We start from the raw sequence: 12,030 nt of genomic DNA on the forward strand, positions 1-12,030 counted from the left end.
TAAGTATATCTCAAATAAAATTTTGTCTTGCATTAAGTCGGGATCTTCACGGAAACAACTCTGCTCTTCGAACATAGTCTGCGTACCACCATAGTTTCCTCAAGATTGTTGGAGATAATACCAACAATAAACAATTATATTCTATATTATATCACAAATTCAAGAACAAAATGCAAAATAAACACAAAGGCTAGACAATAATAATAATCGATAACAAAAACTGAAAAGAAAAACTTAGCTATAAAGTCATTTAAAAAAAATCAAGCAGATTAATCATCGAATCTTCGAGAAAACGACTATTCTTGAAGAAACTTTCTCACTTAATGTGTTGGTATACTGTAATGAATTTGTTAAGGATAAAACATCATAAAGCAACTTCATCACAGTGTGATGAAACTTAACATCTACAAATATCTCAGTTCGCCCAAGAAATTTATGCAACTCATGTATTTTTGCGTATATCTCTCAATATATAGACGTGTTGGGGGTGCTCTTTTTCTATTTAGCTAACAGCTAATATAAGGTCTAAAGGCCCATGTGCATTTACATTAGCTGTTACACTAAAATCTTATATGCTAATCGACTTCACAATATACATGCTGTAATAACAAAAGGATAGTTCTAAAATCTAACTGTATAGACTGTACTGAATCTCATAACAAAGCATGAGATCATGATGTATTAAACAATTTACCACTGCCTTCATTTCTGTATTGATTATATTCTAACTAGCTAGTAGCACTAAGTCAGACTCTCAAAGTAGTGTTATTTGGCATATGGTTGGACTCACTGAATTACATCAACTTGTAGTAACAGACATCTCCATAAAGAAGAATCTGATAAGTTTTGCTGCAATTGCACTTGAACTGAAGCACCAAGCATTCCCCTATCTTTTCGACACTCACTGCTTCCTCTTCTGTTTCTGGATCACACTTTTCACCGACATTCTCCCCCTCCTGTCATTACATTAAACAATAACTAAGACCTGACACAATACGAGTTTTATAAGATAATCATACTTTGTTCATAAACTTACAGTTACAGCCAATCTTTACTAAATTACAAGACTAAAGTGGACATTTCACAAGCATTCTCGTGGACACCATACATTAGTAATAACAACTCATATCAGTGAATCAAATAATCGATGACTCCACATACACTGGTTATGGATATTGGATACTCTGACTCACAGTCACAGACACACATACTTAAATTAATTCCTTGCACACATACAAGAAATTGCAATAATCAAGAAACTCCAGACTCTGATATACTTAAGAGGTTGAAATTACAATGCATTGCTAGAAAAAAAAGTCACCTTTGGCAATGCAACCTAACAGGTTGTGCAATGCGAGAGGATCCAGACTTTTATTTCAAGTGTCGCACAAGGATGAAACATGCTTACATCTAATTTTGCTAAGATATGGTCTTTTTCTCAAATACAAGTTACTAAATAAAAAAACGGATGGAACTAAGAAGAATCAATCACACACAAGAAAATCTTGAATCCAATTTTTAACTAGACAAGACTTACTTAAGAACAAGGCACAATGATCTAATGATATCGCATACACAAAACAAACAAGATAAAAATACATTACAAGAGAAAGATTGATATAAACCTTGGGAATTTGAACAACACGAGTATCTTGAGACCCTTCCTGTTCTTGTTCTTTTTCTTGATCATCTTGCGCAATGCGCCTCAGCCACCGACTCGTGACCCCAATAATCTCCCTCATTTTCTTGACCTTCTCTTGACTCCTCGTCTCTTCTCTCTTCCTCCTCATCTGCCTCGCCGCCTCAATCCTCCTCCTCCTCCTGATCATCGGATTCCACCGTGGAGGCAGAGGAGCCGTGTTCGCCTTCACAGTCCAATTCCCCGAAGAATTCCCAATCTTGCTCTCCGGAGAACTCACAGGGAAACCAAGAACCGGGGTGGGATCAGAGGCGCACCTCGGCAGAACCGTTTGTGATTTGTTGGTATTATTTTCCGGGGTCAAAGGGTTCGAGAAAGGCTGCATTGGGGGAGAGGTGGGCGCGGAGAAAGCGCGGCGGAGAGTTTCGGGAGATGAGATGTGGATGTTGGTGAATTGAGAGTAGAGCTGGGAGAGATTGGGCTTCTTGGAGAGGTGGTGATCGTTCTGTTGGGTGTCGAGGAAGTGGTGGAGGGGTTTTCGTTTGGATGAGTTGCAGCTGCTGCATTGTTCGACGATGATGGTGGGAGGCACGGTGGTTTCGTGGTGGTTGTTTGCGGTGGTGGTGGTGGTCATGGTGTGTGAATTTGTGTAATGATTGTAAATGAATGTTATGATGAAGAATGTGTCAGTTTTATATGTGCTGTGCGCGCGCTTAGGCGGTTGGGAGCGCTGATATGAAAATCGGGCCTTTTGTCAATGGGCCGAGGCCCGAGGCTGTTGTAATTTCTAGTTGGGCTTGTGCTTTAACAGGGGAATAAAATGCCCCGTTTATGTAAAAAGGAGTTGTTTCTGAGAAAACAATGTCACGTTTATTTTAGATGATTTTCGAAGTCCCGAAAAATATAATCTGTTGTCTTGCTATTTATTAATTTTCTGTTGAGGAAACTTAAAAATGTGCACATTTGAAGAATATTTGAAGTTTTTGATACGAGTGAAGGTATATATCATTAGAAGAATATTTGGTTGTTTTATTATGTTCAAGAAATTTGGAGGACATCTGAATATGATGGCTAAAGCTCACGGCGGATTCAAGATTAAATTTTGGTGAGGCATAATAAAATTTGATTTTGAGTGTATTTGAACATCTTTAAAATTTTTTATTATTTTTTGAAAGAATTTCTGACTCATCATGATCATGGAAAGAAAATGCTGCCATTCAATAAAAATGAAACATGTCAATAGATATCACTTTCCTTGTGAGAAGCAACGGCCATTAATTAATTGATTAAGAAGTTTAAATCATAAACTCTCGTCGAAAAGAAAATACAGAAGAGATTATGAAGTTTAGATGGGCAACAATTTACAAAATGTAACTAACTTAATTTTTAATTACGCATATATCTTAGACATTAAATTATTAAAGTAAATTAATTTATTATATTTTTTGCTAATAATATATTTTTACAAATTTTTATGTGGATTAGTTAATGTATGCTGTTCTAATTAACTTTGAGTTAATTTTGTTTTCATTATTATTATTATTATTCATTATTTACAAGGGTTTATACTAGAAAAGAGAAGACGGTTTGTTAAAATGCAGAAAATAGTAAAGTTAAAATGGTTTTTGGGCTAATAACTTTCTTTTGCTAATTGCTGATGAAAATATTCACTGTAAAGAGGAAGTAACCCCCTTTTTCTGTTACTAGCACTTACATTGTCGTTGATGTCGCATGTGTACGCGGAACAGAAGCCAACAATCACTCCGGAAGCAGGGGTTACAAACTGTTAGGTTGTGTTCACTTGGTCGGAATGGAATGAGGGGAGAATGGAATGAAAATATATGGACAAGTTTTATAGAGAAAGAAGAATGTATGAGGCAATAAAGATTAAATATGAGTGAGTTAAAACTTTTGATGAAGAAGATGATAGGAAAAGATGATGAACAAATGGAATGACCATTCCTTTCAAAACATGTGGGTTAAATTTTTAGTTAAAAAAGTTAGAATGGAATGATTGAAGGAATGAAAATTATTAACAATTTCACTAATCACTCACAAATTATAGTACAATTTCCATTCCATTCCATCCAAGTGAACACAACCTTAGTATTAGTTTAATTAAGTTGTAGTGCTGTGCAGCATTGCTTTGGAGTATAATTGTGTATGAATCAAGTACCAACCAGAAATTTAAGCAAGCACAAACAAACTTTAATTCTTAACTTGTTCTTTAACATTCTTTTCCAGAGTAGCTCCCATAAAATCTTGATCAGGATAAGCCAAAATAATTTGCAATGCAACGTTTATCCCCCAGTCCCCACTTCATATCCGTGGTTTACAAACTAATGAGTATGTCAAATTAAATTAATCAGATTGTATAAAAAGCAGTACATTATTCGATTGCAGATAAGATTTGTCCTTGCATAAATGTCACAAGATCGCAATCATGTGATCCAATTATACACATAATCAAGTAACTATAACATTTAAAATGCAGGAAAATTGTTTACAGTAGAGATTTGTTGTCACGAAATGTCTAGTGAAGAGTTTTCCTTGATGAGCGGAGAGTTATAGCATATTAGTTGGGTAGTGCTGAAAAAACAAAACCATAGTAGTTGCAGTGTGGTTGAGATCGGATTCATTTACTTTGTAATCTCAGTTAAAAAGGTTAAATTTGATCCGTCAAAATCAAAGTACCTGCTTGTCTTGCACTTCGTCGTACTTGGGAGCAGTACTAAGTTAATTCTGGTGATTTACCTGTCGTCGTGACTCACGATTCCTAACTCAAGTAGTGACAGTAACAAGGAAAGTGACGGGCTTTGAGAACACACATGGGAGAAGAAACTTCGAACATAAATAGCATTCATGTTAGAAAACAACTCTAAAATGCTATTCATGAGTTTTTTCCTTAACAATCTTTTGTCAAAAGTGCATAACGTGTTTTGTCAAGTGACTAATAAAGGCTAGTTAGGATTAGTATCTCTAGTCTCGTATGGCTCCTGGCTCCAGCAGCTCATCCTTGGAATTGAACTCAGATTATTGGGAAATATAGAGGCCGTTTGGGCAGGCTAACAAAAGTGTTTTCTTACTTAAAGTAAAGAAATTGATTAGAAGTGAGAAGAAAATAAGTTAATAATGTGTTTAGAAAAGAAGTAGAATCTCTGAGAAAAAAGCTAACATTCTCAACTTCTTAAAGGTGTTTCTACTTATTTACACAAACGGATAAAAAAAGCAGAAGTTAGGAGCTGCTTCTCTAAAACAAACGCACCCATAATGTGCAGGATCGATCTGAGAACATAAAATATATGATTTTAAAAGGTTAAGTATAAGATTTAACGGGCTTTCGGGGTGCAAAATGTAACAGAGTGACCTCTCTTTATCAATTCTCTTAAAAATGCAGGGAGCCATAGAAGGGATAGAAGATTCTACAAACACTAATTGTGGTCACAAAGTAAAGCATTCAAACTGCAAAATCCTCTCTGTGAAAATCATTTAAACTGCAACAGTCTTGTTTTGTGTAAATCATATGAACTCCAACATTCCTTCTCTGTTAAGACTGATACTAAAATATACTCGTATATGACAATATGCAATTTTTTTCTTGCTTGGCCTCCTGCCTCTTACAGTCCTCAAAGTCAAGATTGGTAAAATGATGTAGGGTTACTGGATTTAACTATTTTCCGGGGTTTAAAGAAGAATAATGCCTTTTGCTCGATCGATATCCCTTATACCATTTCATTTCCGATTATTTAAAGTGATATTCTTAGAATCAGAAGAGCGGTTTATATATTAATAATGATAACCGCTTTATTACTAATTTTGCTCGAGATTCCTTATACCATTAACATCCAAGAAAACGAGTAAGAAGATAGTGTAGGCGCGTGCCCAGCTAGTTTTATGTAGTACTAAAATCTAATCGATACAAATAAAGCAAAAACTACATCTTATATAAAAATATGTGTTGCTTCTATATTAAAGAGAAAAAAAAATGCAATGCTACATATATTTTGGAATCAGCACACGAACACACGATGAATTCCAAGCAATGAGTAGCAACACACTATCGTACATTGGTGGTAATAAGGTGTGGAAAATAAGAAATACAACAGCTTGATACATTTGTTATGTGAAACGTGTGTACGATATATACTTGTTTTTTGGTGAGGAGAGGCGTTTATATTCGACTTGTTTGTTTATTTTCCACAATATGCAACCAAGCCATTAGATGCTTAGCAATGAAGGAATTATGGAAGTGAGATGCTCATATGACTGTTAAATCTTTTTCAAAATACAACACATTTTTCAATTTAATGCACATTCTTATGTAAGCATGCAAAAAATTAATATTTATCTCCGCTAAATTATCACTATCCACATGTACTTATAAGTGCCTTTTTGCTTAAAACACTCTACGAATGCGTCGCAAGTGGAATTATGAACGAGTACTTTCGATTAAACCGTCTTAAATTTATAGCAAAACAATTTATATATTATCGAAAATTTGCATATATTTTTAAGATTACAGCAAAATCATTCATGACGGTAAATCTTAAATGGCACTGACCAACCATCCGGACACCCCACGGGGTACAAGTTTTTTCTTTAGTAGACATGATTAAGATTTGACATGAATTTGTATATAAGATAATATGATAAAAAAAACAAAAAAAAAAAACAATAAACGATTATATCAGGAAACTAGGCTTCCAAATTTTTACGGATATATGCGCGACATTACATCCTGGTAGCCACGGCTTTAATATAAACCGAATCGAGTTAGTTACAACTTCTAACAGAAAGATATAAGTATAAAGCCTTTATTTGTTTATGTGTGAATTTGTAGACTGTCGTCCTTGCCATTAATAGTTGTCAACAAAAATTAAAAACCGCATGCTGTGCATGTAAAATGTGAAATGGCAGATCATAATGTTGAAAACCAGAGCAGTTGCACTCTATTGACTTGAACAAATGTGAATTGTGAAGTGAGATTCAGTTGAGAGGTTTATATGTGTACACATATTTCTCTCTGGCTTATACTTAATACTTAATATATTTAATAATCCCTTGGTTCGAAGAATTATTATTTTGTGATAAATTGTGGGGGTGCTTGGTTGGGTTGTAAAGATGCATGCTCGTATCTTCATAAACACGAGGAACAGGGATTAAATAGTACACCTATGTAGAAAATGTTTATGCCGATACTAATTTTTCCAGATCATTTCGCCCGTCAAGTTGTCGTCTGATTCATTGCTAACTAGGCTGCTCCTGCTACCATCTTTGTTTATTTTATAACTGTGTTTCTCACCTCTAATGTTCATCTCATGCTTTACGGTTGGGAATTTGGGATTACTTACGCGGAATCACGGAGGCTAACCCGGCAACATCGTAAAAATTAATAACATTTTTTATATGAATAAATGTTTTGTTCCTAAAAATTAATATAAATTTTCATATTAACTCCAGTCAATTTTAAATAAAATATTAAAAAAATGGAATTTAATCCAGTTAATTTGGATTTCGGGTTCTTTCGAGGTTATATAGAGGCCGTTTGGGCAAACTTAAAAGAAGTGACTTCTTGCTTAAACTAGAGAAGTGGAGCAGAAGTGAGAAGTAAATAAGTTAATAAAGTGTTTGGAAAAGAAGCAGAAGCTGTGAGAGAGAAGTTAGGATTCCCAGCTTCTTAAAAGTGCTTCTACTTTTTTACACAAACGGGTCAACAAAAGCAGAAGCCAGAAGCAGAAGCTGTCTGCTTCTGACAAACAAACAGGCCCATAGACTTACGGATTGTAAAAAAAAATTCAAGAATAAACCTAAATAGACTGTCAATTCGATCTATATATGTGTTTTGAAAAAAGAGTATTGATGGTAGCTCCTGATCCAAGCAAACTGAGTAGTAAAAAGCTTACAATGATGTTATTATTTTGTCCGGGAGGTTGTTTGTCAAATTGTGCAATAATTAAGGGGGGGTGTCTCATTTCACGCACCTTCTCTTGTACTACTCTCTCTCATGTCAATTTGGAACCAATTTATAACTTTTAATGGGCGTCGTGGCCCTGTTTTGCTTTGCTATGCTCAGTATTATGACCGACACTAAAGTGAAAACTGGCAGCTTAGACACTTTACATTCCACCCTCTAGCCTTTCCTTTGGCTGCCATTTTAAGGTTGTACTATTTTCAGTCAGTAACAACTAACAACTGTAAACTTCCGACATCGGTGCGCCTTCTTATCACATTGTATTTGACGAGATTCGAATTCTCGACATTCTGTAATGAAAGCATGAGAGATATAGGCGGATCAAGATAATTACCGGCTGGTATATGCATTATTAAATTTGTGACAATTTTATAATACTCTAGAGATCAAATCAAGTGAAATTGAAACAGATTGGTGAGGAGACAAAAGAAATTACCAGCTTACGACCCGGCAAATATGTGGTTTACCAACCAAATGACCACCAAAATCTCTCGCTTTCACTTTTCATAATGTAAAAGGGTGTAACTAACTAAATTAATAATGAATAAAGGTGAATAAAGTTAGACAACTCCATCAATCTTACAGCTTGATGCACAAGGTGTAAATACATGGATAGGTGAAAAATAAGATTCCAAGCTTACCAATGAGTGGACTACTAATTAGTGAATTCCTGTTCAAATTTTCGAGTATCATTTTGCCGCTTATCGATCCTCCATCAGCAGTCTTAAACTCTTAAAATTAAGATTTTGGCGGAATCATTGTTGAAATATAGCATAAGATTCATTTGCGGTCTTTTTCTAACATCTTAAGGTTTTAGATGGACTAGTACTCTGCATAGTATCAGAGTCAGGTTTGACGAAGGTCAAGTTCGACTTTCTACGGTCACCTTCAATATTCTCACAATTTAATATAAACACGAAGACATTAATTGTCCCAAATATGAGCGCCCATGATCCACTCTTCAACTCAAAAATGAGATTTCGAGTGAGGGGAGGTCTGGATTGATTCTCATCAATCATTTTGTGAAGAGTGTCGATAAGTTTACTTGCAATGTCATGCTTGTCCTCTATATAAGTTGTTTCGAGATAGGACATATCTAAATTCTTCCAAATTTTCTGAAAATTTTGTTTTGACAAGAAAATTTCTGACATGCGAGATAGATAAACCTGTTTATTACAAAATGTAGCGTTAGTTACCAGCAACATTGAGAGTCTGGAAATAATAATGGTACTACCTAAAGTGAATAATGTTCAAGTAAATTTGGTCACCCATAATTAACATCATTATGCTGAGATTGTATTAGATAGCCGGGGCACTTGACTGACTCTTTAACCTCACCAATCTGCCAATATTGTTCTTTCAACTTCACAAATCACTGGTCTTTGAACAACTCCACCTCCACATATCCACTCTCCTAATTTCTCAAGCAGGCTTTTTACAGGGTTATTATATTTTTAAGATCCGCTAAATTCTATTTTTGGATCGAAAAATGAATCACAAACGTTCAAATTTATGATATAAATTTGGCTTCATTTATAAATTATAAAAATATTGAGAGTGGCAGGGAGTCGAAATCGTGTGTCCACCGATCCGATGATACGAGGCCATGTTAATGTCATAAAACAGAACTCAGCTCGTCCGGGTAATTCGAAATCAAGTGTATGACTTCCGGGGCTTAGATTTGTTCTGGCCGACTTGCATGAGTCGGACTTGCCCTGTTGGTAGTCGGCAGAGGAAGATTTTCTAGACAGAAGCTCAAGTCAAATTCTTTATATTTTTTTAATGGATTCTCTAAGATATACATGCGTTCTCCCCTGTTCTCCAGGAAATTTGGATTGTTTCGAGTCACTTCAGCTGAACGCTCTCGTGATTTTGATTACTTTAAAGTGATACCATGCTGTTTTTTGGCGTATACTAGAATGTAATGTGATTGAAAATTAAATATGCATATAAATATAGTTACTTTTTCTTAATTTCAATTATTTTTTAAAGTTCTTTGTCACGTCAGTATGAGATATGTTACTGTATGCACACATGTGCCGGGGATGGAAAATCTTCGATGATTCATTTGGGTTATCACGCACTTAGGAATATTTACATGTAAATGCTGTATGCAAAGCGGTGTTTGACTTAAAATGGTTGGTTAATTAAGACATTGCATATAACTTACTCCATTTATAAGTTATTTTATTTCAATAATGTTATTTACATTTATTAAATATATTTTAAAAATAATATATTATTATTAATTATTATTATTTTAGACTGATATATATCATTTTAATATAATAATACGATGTGAAATTATGCTGCATGTAGGTGGGCCAAATGTAGCCAATACAAGAGTATCTTCGATAATATAACACTCTTAGCTAAAAATTATTACCGTAATACATACTATAAATTAAAAAATTATAGAGATTATGTAAAAATAACTCAAAATATAGCCAACCTCCCGATGTTGATTGTATTTGGTGAATTTTTGTAAGATACTTGTAAGAAAATTACAAATTATTTATTAATATATTAAAGTGAGATATTATTGACATACTGTTTTTGAAATATAGCCAACAAATATAGTCAAATATAATCGAAACACAATATATTATTGATTCAAAAAATATTACACAATATCCTACAAGTCTAATTTAACCACCAATTCCGCCCGTTCAAGATGCTCCATGTGGATTGCCTATATTTTTATAAGGATAATGTGTGGTTGGATTGAATAAAATTTAACTATTATCTATAATTTTTATTTATAATATGATTTATTGAATTTTAGTTAAGGATTTTGGAGTGTTGGGATGCTCTAACTAACTGCCAAATTACAATAAAATCTCGATCACTAATAATTCATGATAAATTAATATTTATATTACAGATTTTTGGTCCAATATAATATTAAAAAATATATATATTTAACCTTGATTAGATTAATAATCTTGATAAATAACTAAATTTTAACCGTACTGACATTATTAATTTATAAAGATGCAGTGTTTTTTTTTTTTGAATAAGTCTGAGGATACCCATTAGTATCTGTTCTATATTAAAGTCGATATAGGTGAGATTCGCACCCAAGACCCGAGGACGACTTATCAATAAATTCTCTAAAAATCTATAAATAGAGCACATCGTCGTAAGTACTTCATCAGTTTTATTAGAAAAAAAAGTACTTTCTCAGTGGATTCATTTATTTTGTTTTATTTTTTATTGCCAAATTAACTCATTTCACTGCATTTATTTATGTTATAATATTGACTAAATGATAAAAAAAAGACATAAAATAAATTTAATCTAATTTAACACGCCATTTTAATTATAGTATAGACTTGATAGTTACATACATACCTTCATTCATACATAAATGAATACATGAACATATGCAATATGTGGGGTTTGATGATTAGCATGATGGTAATTGGTTCATGCTACAATGGTATGAATGGATTGGCATGGTCCTCGGAGAGCATGATGATGTTTTTGGGTGCACATGAGCGGAGGGAGGAGTAAAAATGTGACAACATGGTAGTAAAATAAAGGGTGGTGTTACAGGCGTGAAATGTTTGTTTTCATGGGAGCCACTTGAGATTGTTGCATGAGAATATATTCTGCCCCCAAAACACCCGTATCAATCAATGCCTACAAGATAATGCAATTATGTCTTAATTTACTGTTTTGTTCCGGGCTGGAAAGTAATTCGTACGTGACATACGGCAAGATCCACTTTCCTCATTTTTCTTCGATGGTTTTACAGATTCTCGCAAAGTTTAAAGGTTGACATTTGCTTAGAATAGCCGATTACATTTGCAATACGTATTTACCTGGCAGATTAGAGTGCGTTCGGTTGGGTAATTCCCTGAATTAATTAAATCCATTTTGTTCTTGCTGGTATTTGTTTAATATAGATATCATTTGCTTTATTTTACATTTTCCATAATTTTTCATAAAATTCTTATAACTTAAATCCTAAAGCGTGTTTTAATTAATTTATTCACATTCTTAATTTATCATCTATCATCTTCATTCATCAACCCGATACCTCCGATCACTATCCTTCATCACGATTAATTTTTTGTACGTTCCTAATAATGCTTATTGTTCGTACATATTTGACTCGTTTTCACCTTTTCGTATTTTAGATTCGAACGCGTATATGTAAGAGATGAGCGAAACAAATTCATTGAATATCATTTGCGAATTTTTGATTAAGGGTGAAAACGAGTCGAATATACGAACAACTGTATGATCGGATTCGGCTCGAATTTATAATTACTCGTTCGGATTCGGTCCGGATTTGAACTAAAATTATATAAGTTTGTCCAGATTCGACTCAAGTTCGAATATCAATATTCGTATTCGAATTCGTAGAAGATAATTAAAAAGTTATGAACAAGTGAATAATTATTTACTATAA

The sequence above is a fragment of the Daucus carota genome, chromosome 8 (genome assembly GCF_001625215.2).
Source record: "Daucus carota subsp. sativus chromosome 8, DH1 v3.0, whole genome shotgun sequence".
Lineage (NCBI taxonomy): Eukaryota > Viridiplantae > Streptophyta > Magnoliopsida > Apiales > Apiaceae > Daucus > Daucus carota.